We start from the raw sequence: 14702 nt of genomic DNA, 5'->3' as shown, positions 1-14702 counted from the left end.
ATCAGGTGTCCCCCTCGTGGCTGTTTGAGACTTACCTAAGATCTAGGAGTCATACCAACAGGCACGGTTGGGTTACCCATGTTTGTATTGATGAGAATCCCGTGATAAGGGGAACACAATCTCTGCTTTGACAAGACGTGTCAAGAAACCACCTCACGTTGTGCAGGGCTGGTTAAAGAAAAAGGTTCAAATAATGACCAGGCTGTGGCGTGATGTCATGCTATCAAAACGTGTCAGCAGATTAGATTTGTGGAAATATTATTCTCTCTACGGTGGTGTGTGAAACTTATTTTGCAGGGTCGGACACTATCCTTGTATTCAAACTCTTCCGTGGTGTATTCGGAGGAGGAACCCGCCTTGCAATGCCGAAGACAACTCTGCGCGCCGGACTCATCGTCATTGAAGCCTGGTTCAGGGGCTACTTAGGGAGTCCTGGATTAGGGGGTCTCCGGACAGCCGGACTATATCCTTTGGCCAGACTGTTGGACCATGAAGATACAAGGTTGAAGACTTCGTCCCGTGTCCGGATGGGACTCTACTTGGCGTGGAAGGCAAGCTAGGCAATACGAATATTGATATCTCCTCTTTTGTAACCGACCTTGTGTAACCCTAGACCTCTCCGGTGTCTATATAAACCGGAGGGTTTTAGTCCGTAGGACAAGATACAATCATACCATAGGCTAGCTTCTAGGGTTTAGCCTCTCTGATCTCGTGGTAGATCTACTCTTGTAATACTCATATCATCAAGAACAATCAAGCAGGACGTAGGGTTTTACCTCTATCAAGAGGGCCCGAACCTGGGTAAAACATCGTGTCCCCTGCCTCCTATTACCATCCGCCTTAGACGCACAGTTCGGGACCCCCTACCCGAGATCCACCGGTTTTGACACCGACAATCAACATAGTGATGTTCACCATTGAAAACTACTCCATTTCATGTGATGATCGGTTATGGTTTAGTTGATATGGATCACGTGATCACTTAGATGATTAGAGGGATGTCTATCTAAGTGGGAGTTCTTAAGTAATATGATTAATTGAACTTAAATTTATCATGAACTTAGTACCTGATAGTATTTTCCTTATCTATGTTGTTGTAGATAGATGGCCCGTGCTATTGTTCCGTTAAATTTTAATGCGTTCCTTGAGAAAGCAAAGTTGAAAGACGATGGTAGCAATTACACGGACTGGGTCCATAACTTGAGGATTATCCTCATTGTTGCACAGAAGAATTACGTCCTGGAAGCACCGCTGGGTGCCAGGCCTGCTGCATATGCTGCTGACAACGTTAAGAACGTTTGGCAGAGTAAAGCTGATGACTACTGGATAGTTCAGTGTGCCATGCTTTACGGCTTATAATCGGGACTTCAACGACGTTTTGAACGTCATGGAGCATATGAGATGTTCCAGGAGTTGAAGTTAATATTTCAAGCAAATGCCCGGATTGAGAGATATGAAGTCTCCAATAAGTTCTATAGCTGCAAGATGGAGGAGAATAGTTCTGTCAGTGAGCATATACTCAAATGTCTGGGTATCATAATCACTTGACTCAACTGGGAGTTAATCTTCTTGTTGATAGTGTCATTGAAAGAGTTCTTCAATCACTGCCACCAAGCTATAAAAGCTTCATGATGAACTATAATATGCAAGGGATGAAGAAGACTATTCCCGAGCTCTTCGCGATGCTAAAGGCTGTGGAGGTAGAAATCAAGAAGGAGCATCAAGTGTTGATGGTCAATAATACCACCAGTTTCGAGAAAAAGGGCAATGGGAAGAATAAGGGGAACTTCAAGAAGAACGGCAAACAAGTTGCTGCTCAGGAGAAGAAACCCAAGTCTGGACCTAAGCCTGAGACTAAGTGCTTCTACTGCAAACAGACTGATCACTGGAAGCGGAACTGCCCCAAGTTTTTGGCGGATAAGAAGGATGGCAAAGTGAACAAAGGTATATGTGATATAGATGTTATTGATGTGTACCTTACCAGAGCTCGCAGTAGCACCTGGGTATTTGGTACTGGTTCTGTTGCTAATATTTGCAACTTGAAACAGGAACTACGGATTAAGCGAAGACTGGCTAAGGACGAGGTGACGATGCATGTGGGAAATGGTTCCAAAGTCGATGTGATCGCCGTCGGCACGCTACCTCTACATCTACCTTCGGGATTAGTTTTAGACCTAAATAATTGTTATTTGGTGCCACGTTAAGCATGAACATTATATCTGGATCTTGTTTGATGCGAGACGGTTATTCATTTAAATTTGAGAATAGTGGTTGTTCTATTTATATGAGTAATATCTTTTATGGTCATGCACCCTTAAAGAGTGGTCTATTCTTGTTGAATCTCGATAGTAGTGATACACATATTCATAATGTTGAAGCCAAAAGATGCAGAGTTGATAACGATAGTGCAACTTATTTGTGGCACTGCCGTTTGGGTCATGTTGGTATAAAGCGCATGAAGAAACTCCATACTGATGGACTTTTGGGATCACTTGATTATGAATCACTTGGTACTTGCGAACCATGCCTTATGGGCAAGATGACCAAAACGTCGTTCTCCGGAACTATGGAGCGAGCAACAGATTTGTTGAAAATCATACATACTGATGTGTGTGGTCCGATGAATATTGAGGCTCGCGGCGGGTATCGTTATTTTCTCACCTCCACAGATGATTTGAGCAGATATGGGTATATCTACTTAATGAAACATAGTCTGAAACATTTGAAAAGTTCAAAGAATTTCAGAGTGAAGTGGAAAATCATCGTAACAAGAAAATAAAGTTTCTGCGATCTGATCGTGGAGGAGAATATTTGAGTTACGAGTTTGGCCTACATTTGAAACAATGCATAATAGTTTCCCAACTCACGCCACCGGGAACACCACAGCGTAATGGTGTGTCCGAACGTCGTAATCGTACTTCACTAGATATGGCACTAGTAGAAAAGAAAGCTTTGGTTCAGGCCAGGTCAGCCCATTAGTCCCGGTTCAGTCCAGAACTGGGACCCATGGGGGCATTGGTCCCGGTTCGTGAGGCCAGGGGCCTGCCGGGCCTCGTGGGGGCATTGGTCCCGGTTCGTCTGGCCCCTTTGGTCCTGGTTGGTGGGACAAACTGGGACCAATGGGCCTCGCTCCTGGCCCACCACCATTGGTCCCGGTTGGTGGCTTGAACCGGGACCACAGGCTGCCCTTTAGTCCCGGTTCATGCCACGAACCGGGACCAATGAGGTGCCTATATATACCCCTCGCCCGCGAGCAGAGCACTCCAATGCTCTGTTTTTCTCTGGCCGGCGAGGGGAGGGCTTTGTGGTGCTCTAGCTCACCTCCTATGCACCTGAGGTGTTCGATGAAATGCCCGAGCCACACTAGTTAATCTTTCTCATCTCGAAGCTCGACCTCAAAGCTCCATTTTCCTCGAGATTTGTCTAGGTTTAGCGGCCCGTCACGTCCCATTCCCGTCTTCACCGTCGTCGATCGCCCGCACCGATCTCGTCGCCAGCACCACCGTGGTAAGCCTCTTGTTCTTATCTTCTTTCTGAAAGAAAGAAAATTCTTACTTTAGATAGATACTTGTTTAATTTTCTTACTATTTTATTGCTTGTTATTATATAGTGCGATGGTTTTGGTATCCGCCCCCGTCGGCCCTCGTCCTGTCTATGATTCGGATGTGGTATATATTATCTTTTTATAACTATTTGGTTCATTTATTGTTTATGACAATTATGCCGACCAACGTAACATAGATTTTATTTATGTAGGAGGTAGTTAAACCGGAAATTCCAACCGACCCTATTGTCGAGAGGTTAAATTTAGTTGAATAAGAAAACAATTACTTGAAGGAAAAAATAAAAAAAATTGAGGAGGAGAAGATGATATTGGAGTTGCATGTTGCGGATGTCGTCGATGATCACAAGATCAAGATGGATGCAATGCGCTTGAAGATTAGAAAGATTAGAAAATATGCCATTCATATCGAGGCTTGGTATCATTATGCCGTTGGATCAATTGTTACCTTGGTTGCGATTATGATCGCATTTGTTTTTGCATTGAAATGTTTTAGATAGTTTCAATGTATGGTTTAATTAATTAGATGCTCTGGAGAGCTATATGTTGTTAGATGAGGACTATGTATGTACTTTGGTTTTAATGTGATGATGAACTTCTATTAATTTGGTCACTTAATTATCTAGTTCTGTAATGGTTTTTGACACACTTAATTATATATAATGCATGCAGATGAACCGGCAATGGATGTACGGTGACAGACACACCTCCGAGTACATTAAGGGCGTGCATGATTTTCTCGAAGTGGCTGAGGCAAACAAGCAGAATGGTTTTATGTGTTGTCCATGCCCTAAATGTGGGAATACGAAGTCTTACTCTGACCGGAAAATCCTTCACACCCACCTGCTTTATAATGGTTTCATGCCACACTATAATGTTTGGACGAGGCATGGAGAAATAAGGGTTATGATGGAAGACGGCAAAGAAGAAGAGGACGATGACAACTATGTGCCCCCTGAATATGGTGATGCTGCAACAGGGGAAGCTGCTGAAGATCAAGAGGAACCAGACGATGTGCCCGAGGATGATGATCTCCGCCGGGTCATTGTCGATGCAAGGATGCAATGCGAAAGTCAAAAGGAGAAGCTGAAGTTCGATTGCATGTTAGTGGATCAAAAAAAGGGTTGTACCCCAATTGCGAAGATGGCAACACAAAGCTCGGTACCATACTGGAATTGCTGCAGTGGAAGGCAGAGAATGCTGTGCCTGACAAAGGATTTGATAAGCTACTGAAAATATTGAAGAAGCTTCCAAAGGATAACGAATTGCCCGACAGTACATACGCAGCAAAGAAGGTCGTATGCCCTCTAGGATTGGAGGTGCAGAAGATACATGCATGCCCTAATGACTGCATCCTCTACCGTGGTGCGTACAAGGATCTGAACGCATGCCCGGTATGCAGTGCATTGCGGTATAAGATCAGACGAGATGACCCTGGTGATGTTGACGACCAGCCCCGTAGGAAGAGGGTTCCTGTGAAGGTGATGTGATATGCTCCTATAATACCACGGTTGAAACGTCTGTTTAGAAACGAAGAGCATGCCAAGTTGATGCGATGGCACAGTGAGGACCGTAAGAAAGACGGGAAGTTGAGAGCACCCGCTGACGGGTCGCAGTGGAGAAAAATCGAGAGAAAGTACTGGCCTGAGTTTGCAAGTGACCCAAAGAACGTATGGTTTGGTTTAAGCGTGGATGGCATTAAGGCTTTCGGGGAGCAGAGCAGCAATCACAGCACCTGGCCCGTGACTCTATGTATGTATAACATTCCTCCTTGGATGTGCATGAAGCGGAAGTTCATTATGATGCCAGTTCTCATCCAAGGCCCTAAGCAACCCGACAATGACATTGATGTGTTCCTAAGGCCATTAGTTGAAGAACTTTTACAGCTGTGGAATGGAAACGGTGTACATACGTGGGATGAGCACAAACAAGAGGAATTTAACCTGCACGTGTTGCTGTTTGTAACCATCAACGATTGGCCTTCTCTCAGTAACCTTTCAGGACAGACAAATAAGGGATATCACGCATGCACGCACTGTTTAGATGAAACTGAAAGTATATACCTGGACAAATGCAGGAAGAATGTGTACCTGGGCCATCATTGATTTCTTCCGACCAACCATCAATGTCGAAAGAAAGGCAACCATTTCAAAGGCGAGGAAGATCACCGGAAGAAGCCCGCCATGCGTACCGGTGATCACATACTTGCTATGGTCAATGATTTACACATAATCTTTGGAAAGGGTCCCGGTGGACTAGCTATTCCGAATGACGCTGAGGGACACGCACCCATGTGGAAGAAGAAATCTATATTTTGGGACCTACCCTACTGGAAAGACCTAGAGGTCCGCTCTTCAATCGACGTGATGCATGTGACGAAGAACCTTTGCGTGAACCTGCTAGGCTTCTTGGGCGTGTATGGGAAGACAAAAGATACACCCGAGTTACAGGAGGACCTGCAATGTTTGCACGAAAAAGACGACATGCTTCCGAAGTAGTATGAAGGTCCTGCCAGCTACGCTCTTACGAAAGAAGAGAAAGAAATCTTCTTTGAATGCCTGCTCAGTATGAAGGTACCGACTGGCTTCTCGTAGAATATAAAGGGAATAATAAATATGCCAGAGAAAAAGTTCCAGAACCTAAAGTCTCATGATTGCCACGTGATTATGATGCAACTGTTTCTGGTTGCATTGAGGGGGCTTCTACCGGAAAACGTCCGATTAGCCATTGTGAAGCTATGTGCATTCCTCAATGCAATCTCTCAGAAGGTGATCGATCCAGAAATCGTACCAAGGCTAAGGAGTGATGTGGCGCAATGTCTTGTCAGTTTCGAGCTGGTGTTCCCACCATCCTTCTTCAATATCATGACGCACGTCCTAGTTCATCTAGTCGACGAGATTGTCATTCTGGGACCAATATTTCTACACAATATGTTCCCCTTTGAGAGGTTCATGGGAGTCCTAAAGAAATATGTCTGTAACCGCGCTAGGACAGAAGGAAGCATCTCCATGGGCCATCAAACAGAGGATGTCATTGGGTTTTGTGTTGACTTCATTCCTGGCCTTAAGAAGATAGGTCTCCCTAAAACGCGGTATGAGGGGAGACTGACTGGAAAAGGCACGCTTGGAGGGGACTCAATAATATGCAGGGATGAATATTCTTGGTTACCCCGTTTGTCGATGAACACAAGAACAGTCTGCGCTCCAAACACCCGGAGTAGTGCGACGACTGGATTACATGTGAACACATCAGGACTTTCAGCAGTTGGTTGGAAACACGTCTCAGAGGTGACAACACTTTTCTTGATGATCTGTACTTGTTGTCCAGGGGACCATCTTTGACTGTATTGACCTACAAAGGATACGAGATAAATGGGAATACATTTTACACGATCGCCCAAGATCAAAAGAGCACCAACAGAAACAGCGGTGTCCGCTTTGATGCAGCAACCGAGAGGGGAAAGGACACAAGTTATGGTTACATAGTGGACATATGGGAACTTGACTACGGACATGATTTTAAGGTCCCTTTGTTTAAGTGCCAATGGGTCAATCTGTCAGGAGGCGGGGTACAGGTAGACCCATAGTACGGAATGACAACAGTGGATCTGAAAAATCTTGGGTACACTAACGAACCATTCGTCCTAGCCAATGATGTGGCACAGGTTATCTATGTGAAGGACATGTCTACCAAACCGAGAAAAAGAAAAGATAAGGAAGCGAATACATCATACGATGAGCCAAAGCGCCACATAGTTCTTTCAGGAAAAAGGGACATCGTGGGAGTGGAGAGCAAGACAAACTTGTCTGAAGATTATGAAAAGTTTCATGAAACTGCTCCCTTCAAAGTCAAGGCTGACCCAAGCATCCTGATAAACGATGAAGATTATCCTTGGTTACAGCGCAATAAGCAAATGACACAAGCGAAGAAAAAGTGAAGACATTCTCCCGCAACTATTATGATGATACCATGCCAACTTTGTAACAGACGAGTATGATACCATTGTCCGTTTTGTACATGCACATGCTATGTGGGTGAAATTATGATACCATGCCAACTTTCAACTTTTCCAGAGTTAATTTGAAATGCTTTAATGTCTTATGGTTCGGCCCTCATAATACCATTATTCAAATTTGAAAAGTAATGGCACTAACAGAAAGTTTATAATTTTTCTAAAACTAATGGCACTAACAGAAAGTTTATAATTTTTCTGACCTAAAATCAAAAAGAATTAACAAATAAAGCAAAAAATAGAAGAAAATAAATAATGCAAAAAACAAAACAAAAAAAGTGGAAAAAAACTATTTTTATAGTGAAGTTAATCACAAACTTGTGATTCACACAAATTTCGAAGAATTCAAATTTTAACTACTCAAATTTGAAAACTAATCGCACTAACAGAAAGTTTATAATTTTTCTAAAACTAATGGCACTAACAGAAAGTTTATAATTTTTCTGACCTAAAAGCAAAAAGAATTAAAAAATAAAACAAAAAATAAAAGAAAATAAATAATGCAAACAACAAAACAAAAAACTGGAAAAAACTATTTTTATAGTAAAGTTAATCACAAACTTGTGATTCACACAAATATCAAAGAATTCAAATTTTAACTATTCAAATTTTCATTAATGGCACTAACAGAAAGTTTATAATATTTGTGACCTAAAAGAAAAATAATTAAAAATAAACTTTAATAAAATAAATAAAAATAGCAACAATAAGTATTTTGTTATAAGTAGAAACAAAATAAAATAAATAAAGCAACAACAAAAACAAAAAAGTGCCACCTACTGGGCCCCCACGGCCAGGATTCAGGCCCGCAGGTGGCCCAGTAGGCCCACAGGCACACAACGTATGGTTAGGCCCAAAAGCCTACAATTGAGAGGAGCTCGAGAGGGTGGGCGCAGCAGCGCTTATAAACCACTCTCGAGCTCTCTCAGCTAGCGAGGTGGTACTAAACTTTTGACGCGGCGCAGCACAAGGCCTTTGGTCCCGGTTGGTACCACCAACCGGGACTAAAGGGGGCATTGGTCCCGGTTCGTGGCACCAACTGGGACCAATGCGCCTCGCCCCTGGCCCATGACCATTAGTCCCGGTTTGTGCCACAAACCGGGACTAAAGGGTTGGTCCTCGTTGCGGCCAGAGTTTAGTCCCACCTCGCCAACCGAAGGGCGCTCACACCAGTTTATAAGCCCTTCCCTCTCTGCCTTGTTGACCTCCTCTCAAAGTGAAAATAGATGCCCTTATACAGGAAATTTGACCTAAATTCAGAGTGAATTTCTCTGAAATTCATAGAAATTTACTATGAATTTAGGTTGAATTTTCTCTATAAGCGCATCTATGGTCATTTTTTTAGTAAAGTTAATCATAAACTTGTGATTCACACAAATTTCAAAGAATTCAAATTTTAACTATTCAAATTTGAAAACTAATGGCACTATCAGAAAGTTTATAATTTTTTCTTAAACTAATGGCACTAACAGAAAATTTATAATTTTTCTGACCTAAAAGCAAAAATAAATAAAAAATAAAGCAAAAAATAATAATAAAATAATGCAAAAAACAAAACAAAAAATGGAAAAAAACTATTTTTTATAGTAAAGTTAATCACAAACTTGTGATTCACACAAATTTCAAAGAATTCAAATTTTAACTATTCAAATTTGAAAACTAATGGCACTAATAGAAAGTTTATAATTTTTCCGACCTAAAAGCAAAAAGAATTAAAAATAAACTTTAACAAAATAAATAAAAATAGCAAAAATAAGTATTTTATTGTAAGTAGAAACAAAATGAAATAAATAAAGCAACAAAGAAAACAAAAAAACAAATTTGAAACTAATGGCACTAACAGAAAGTTTATAATTTATGTGACCTAAAAGAAAAATAATAAAAAATAAACTTTAATAAAGTAAATAAAAATAGCAACAATAAGTATTCTTTTGTAAGTAGAAACAAAATAAAATAAATAAAGCAACAAAGAAAAAAACTAATTTGAAAACTAATGGCACTAAAGAAAGTTTATAATTTTTGTGACCTAAAAGAAAAATAAATAAAAATAAACTTTAATAAAATAAATAAAATAGCAACAATAAGTATTTTGTTGTAAGTACAAACAAAATAAAATAAATAAAGCAACAAATAAAACAAATTTGAAAACTAATGGCACTAACAGAAAGTTTATAATTTTTGTGACCTAAAAGAAAAATAATTAAAAATAAAATTTAATAAAATAAATAAAAATAGCAACAATAAGTATTTTGTTGTAAGTAGAAACAAAATAAAATAAATAAAGCAACAAAGAAAACAAAAAAAGTGCCACCTACTGGGCCCCCACGGCCTGAATACGACTAGAAACCCTACCATGGGCCAGGATTCAGGCCCGCAGGAGGCCTAGTAGGCCCACAGGCACACAACGTACGGTTATGCCCGAAAGCTTACAATTGAGAGGAGCTCGAGAGGGTGGGCGCAACAGTGCTTATAAACCACTCTCGAGCTCTCTCAGCTAGCGAGGTGGTACTAAACTTTTGACGTGGGGCAGCACAAGCCCTTTGGTCCTGGTTGGTGCCACCAACCGCCCCTGCCCTGCCCTGACGCGTGCCGCCCCGGCCCGCCCCGTCGTCGCCATCGCCCTGCCCCGCCCCCTTCGTCGCCGTCGCCCCTGCCCCGAGCGTGCGCCCCCTTGCCCCATCGACGTCATCGCCGTCACCATCCTCGCCGCAGACCCCGCGCCCCTACCCCTCCTCACCTTGGTCCGGCCGGCGCCCTCCCTGTCCTTGTTTTTTCATATATATGATGATATATATGCTTGTTTTTTTCATGTATATGCTTATTTTTTTCTTCTTATATATGATGATGTATATGCTTGTTATCATAATTGTATTTGTTCATATATATGATGATTTTTATATAGAATATGATGTTTTTTTGTTCATAGATGATCATATATATGATGTATGCATGGATGTGGATGAAATGAGATGAGATGAGATGTGTTTTGTGTTGGAGAAGAAAACATTTTTTCCATGTATATATGCAAAAGTTACATTTTTAGAAAACATTTTTCTTCTTTTTTTCTTCAATCTTCTCCTCTATTAATATCTTCTTCTCCTCTCTTTATTTCTTCTTCGTCTTCTTATTTTTTATCGGATATGTCGTTGTCGATATACCCCGTGTCTCGATAACTTCAACACGAGGGGGGGTTCGACCTACCCCCTCCCCGATAACATTATTTTCCCATGTATGTATGCAAAAGTTACATTTTTAGAAAAGTTTTATATATCTAGCTTGGAAAGGAAGAAGAAGAAAAAGAATGAGAGGAAAAAGGAAAATAAGAAGAGGAAGAAAGAAGAAGAGGAGGAGAGGAAGAAGAGGAGAAATAAATAAGAAGAAGAAAAAAGAAGAAAAAGAAGAGGAGAAGAAGAAAGGAATAGAGGAGAAGAAGAGAAAATAGAAAAAAAATCTATTTTCTCTTCTTCTCCTCTATTCCTTTCTTCTTCTCCTCTTTTTTATTCTTATTTTTTTCTTCAATCTTCTCCTCTATTAATATCTTCTTCTCCTCTTTTTATTTCTTCTTCGTCTTCTTATTTTTTATCGGATATGTCATTGTTGATATACCCCGTGTCCCGATAACTTCAACACGAGAGGGGGGGTTCGACCTACCCCCTCCCTGATAACATTATTTTCCCTGTATGTATGTTGTCGTTGTCGATATAACCCCCTCCTGGATAACTTCGACTGTGATAACTTATACAACGGGAGCACCCCCCGGCCCTCTCGCTCGACCAAAACTCTCGAGGACACCCAAACCCTAGAAAAAAACAATGTCGGTCTCCTAGCCCCTCCCGCCGCGCCCCTACCCTTGAAGCGTTGCCGAGGCCACCCCAAACCCGGAATAAGCTAGGTCTACGTTTGCCACTAATATATCCACCTGCTGTCATGTTTGTGTAATAGTTGCCATGTTGTAATATTTGTAGAAACAATGGAGCACGGACGAGACAAGGAAGCAGAAGAGGTGTTGGGGGACATAATCTTAGCCGGAGGTGATGTCTTGTCGTATCTTAACGACAATGATGGTTTGGAAGAACAGGGTGAAGAAGAAGCAGGCTACGGTGATCGAAGAATGGAGGAGGAAAGACATGATTATGATGGCTCCGGTGACCCAATGTTGGTGCAAGAAGGAGCCCGTGGTGACGGCTTCGGTGACCGAACAGAGTCCGACCAGGTAAATATATTTGTTAAGCCTGTGATGACTAGCTAATTGATGCATTCATTGTTTTGGTATGTACACATATTAATTAACTCTCGTCTTTCTTCTTTTTTCTAGCCCTCCGGATCGAGCACAACTTCGGTAAAGAGACGAGGCCCGATGAAAAAGTTGCGCTCGGATGAAAGGTTTGAGATCACAGCAATCGCGCGCGATGGCATGCCAATTGAACCCATCCGAACAAAGGAAGCATTTGCTGCTCAGTGCGGGGTTCTTGTTAGGGACAAGATCCCGACCAGCATCCAGCAATGGTATAAGCCTAAGAACGAAGACCCTGAGGTGTCTTATGTCAATGATATGCAGAAAGATGATCTTTGGACTGAGCTGAAGGCAAATTTCACCCTACCGCCAGAGGAGGATCCGGAGAAGCCAGTTAAAGAGCAATTAATCAAGTCTCGTGCTCTTAAGAAGATGGTAGAGCTATTCAGGAGGTGGAAGAATGAGATAAAAACGTTTGTCGACAAAGAAGAGACACCAGAATTCATCGGCAGATATGAGAAGATCAGAGATCACTGGCCCGCATTTGTGGCCTACAAGACATCGGAAAAGAGTAAGAAGATGTCGGCGACAAACAAGAAAAATGCTGTGAAGAAGAAGCTTCACCATCGCACGGGGTCAGGTGGCGACCTCAAAGCTCGGCCTAAGTGGGCCAAGGCTGAGAATGATCTGCTTGATAAAGGGATCGAACCAGAGACAATGAACTGGCCAGACCGTTGCCGGACTTGGTTCTTCGGGGCTGGCGGAACCTTGGACCCTATATCAGGGAAATGCGTTTGGACGGACGAGCAAATGAACATACCAGTCAAGAGGCTTAAGCAGTATATCGATGCAGCGCAGCAAGGGACGTTCGTTCCAGACAGAGAGAACGATGAGCTCACAATGGCCCTCGGGAATCCTGAGCACCCTGGACGGACACGAGGCACGCCAGGCTCCGTTCCGTGGAAGGCTGGTTTTTCGGACGCAGGCGGTTACAAATGCCAGGAGAGGAGGAAAAAAGTGGAGCATGCCCAAATTCAGACGCTGCACGAAAGGTTTCAAGCGCTAGAGGAACGAGAAGTAGCTCGCAGCAAGCGACCTGCCGAAACTACCCCCGAAGCTACCCCGCCATCTCAGCGGAGGAGCAGTGTGGCTTCCACCGAGCTCCTTCAGCCGGAGCATGTCTTGACGGCTCCTGCTAGCTACCCCGTGGATGCTATCACGGAGTCTCAACATAGTCACCTTATGACGCAATGGCAGAACTTCAAAGTCAAGGCAGCTGTCGGCTCTGTTCGACCTCCTGAACCCGGCGCAACTTTTCACTGTTGTCCGATTCCAGAAGGATATGCCAGGGTGACGGTGGACGAAATAACAGAGGGATTTGAGGACCTCCAGCTTGACTACCCTACCGGTGAAGGGGAGACTCGGCTGGGTTCTTGTCTATTGACTCCATGCCTATGGCGGAAGGAGCTCATCAACCTTCTAAACTGGACGCCTCCGCCTCCTCCTCCTCCGGCGAGTCAGGGCACTCCGCCTCCTCCTCCGCCTCCTCCTCCGGCGAGTGATCAGGGCACTCAGCCTCTATCTCCGGTGCGTGGCGGCACTCCGCCTCCTTCTCCGCCTGCGCCGGCGCGCTCGAGGAGCCAGCCTCCTCCTTCTCCGCCTCGTCAGCAAGGGCGGAAGAGATCCGCCACCGCTCCGGCGCGTCGTAGTCCTTCTCCTCCGCCTCGTAAGCAAGGAAAGAAGATAGCCGCAGCCGCTCCGTCTGCTCTGTCGGCGTCTAGCAGTACAGCCAGAGGCGGGAGGAAATACAGATTCGGTCCTTCTCTGAAGACTCCAGAGAAGTTACCATACGAGAGGACCCCGGAGGAGAAAGTGAAGATCGTGCGAGCCGAAGTGACGAACTTCTTTGAAGGGGTGAAAGCAAAGAAACATCCACCTCCGGAGGAGACAGTAGATCCGGTGAAAGCGAAGCGCACTCTGGCTTCCCTGAAAAAACCAGCAAAGTCTCCGCCGAAAGGCAACTATGAGCGCATTATTGCAAAGTCATTTGTCGAAGCAGAGCGGTCGGGAAGTACTGTCAGTGATCAAAGGATAAAAGAACGATGAGCTGGGAAAAAAATTGCCCAGCTCGGCGAACAAGCGAACCAATCGTGGCCCCCGCTCAAGGTGTCTAGCGACATCATCGCTAATGATCCGAAGATGGTGGCCGGTTATAGCAATCTTGGAGATTACCTGCCCGACGATGTACATTATGATTTCTTGGAGGTGGAGGAACACAAATACGATAATGGGAAGCCTCTCATAAAAGATGAAAGATCTCTAACAACGATGATGCGAAGATTCCATGATTGGTACATGAAAACCTGGAGAGAGTCTGGGGGGAGGAATACTTTGACGCTGAGAGTTAGAGAGGAGCATGACCTCGCTGGAATTGAACGGTTGAATGTTCCATTTGAGGAGTTCTTCCAGTTTCTCAATCAAAAGGCCCTCGATAAAGCAACGGCCACTTGCTACTGTCTGTAAGTAGTACTACTTCTGTCATTAAGTCTCTCCATATAGGTCAGCTCTTTCATTGCATGTATTTATAATTATCCTCACTATATTATGCAGATTGAAGATCGCCAATTGAAGAAAAGACAAATCGGTGATATTGGGTTCATTAACACAAATCTCATAAATGCAACTGAGGTTAAATATCGTGCCGAAGATACCGAGGCCAACTTGCTACGATCGTTGGTAATAAATGAAAACAAAGATATAATACTATTTCCTTACAACTTCAAGTCAGTGTTACTGTCTTGTGCATATTCAGTTTCCCTTATTAGACCAGGTTATAGTAATGTAATTGATGAGTTATGCATGCGTGCACAGGTTCCACTATATTCTCCTAGAGA

General features: G+C 43.3%; 1 pseudogene; it reads left to right on the top strand.

The window, feature by feature from the left end:
- The first annotated feature begins 11541 nt into the window (after positions 1–11541).
- LOC147973778 (uncharacterized) lies at positions 11542–14331 on the top strand (annotated as a pseudogene).
- The last annotated feature ends 371 nt before the right edge of the window (positions 14332–14702 follow it).

Source organism: Triticum urartu, chromosome 5A (assembly GCF_056163025.1).
Source record: "Triticum urartu cultivar PI428250 chromosome 5A, HENAU_Tu73, whole genome shotgun sequence".
Taxonomy (NCBI): Eukaryota; Viridiplantae; Streptophyta; class Magnoliopsida; order Poales; family Poaceae; genus Triticum; species Triticum urartu.
This window is presented reverse-complemented; position numbering and strand designations above follow the sequence as displayed.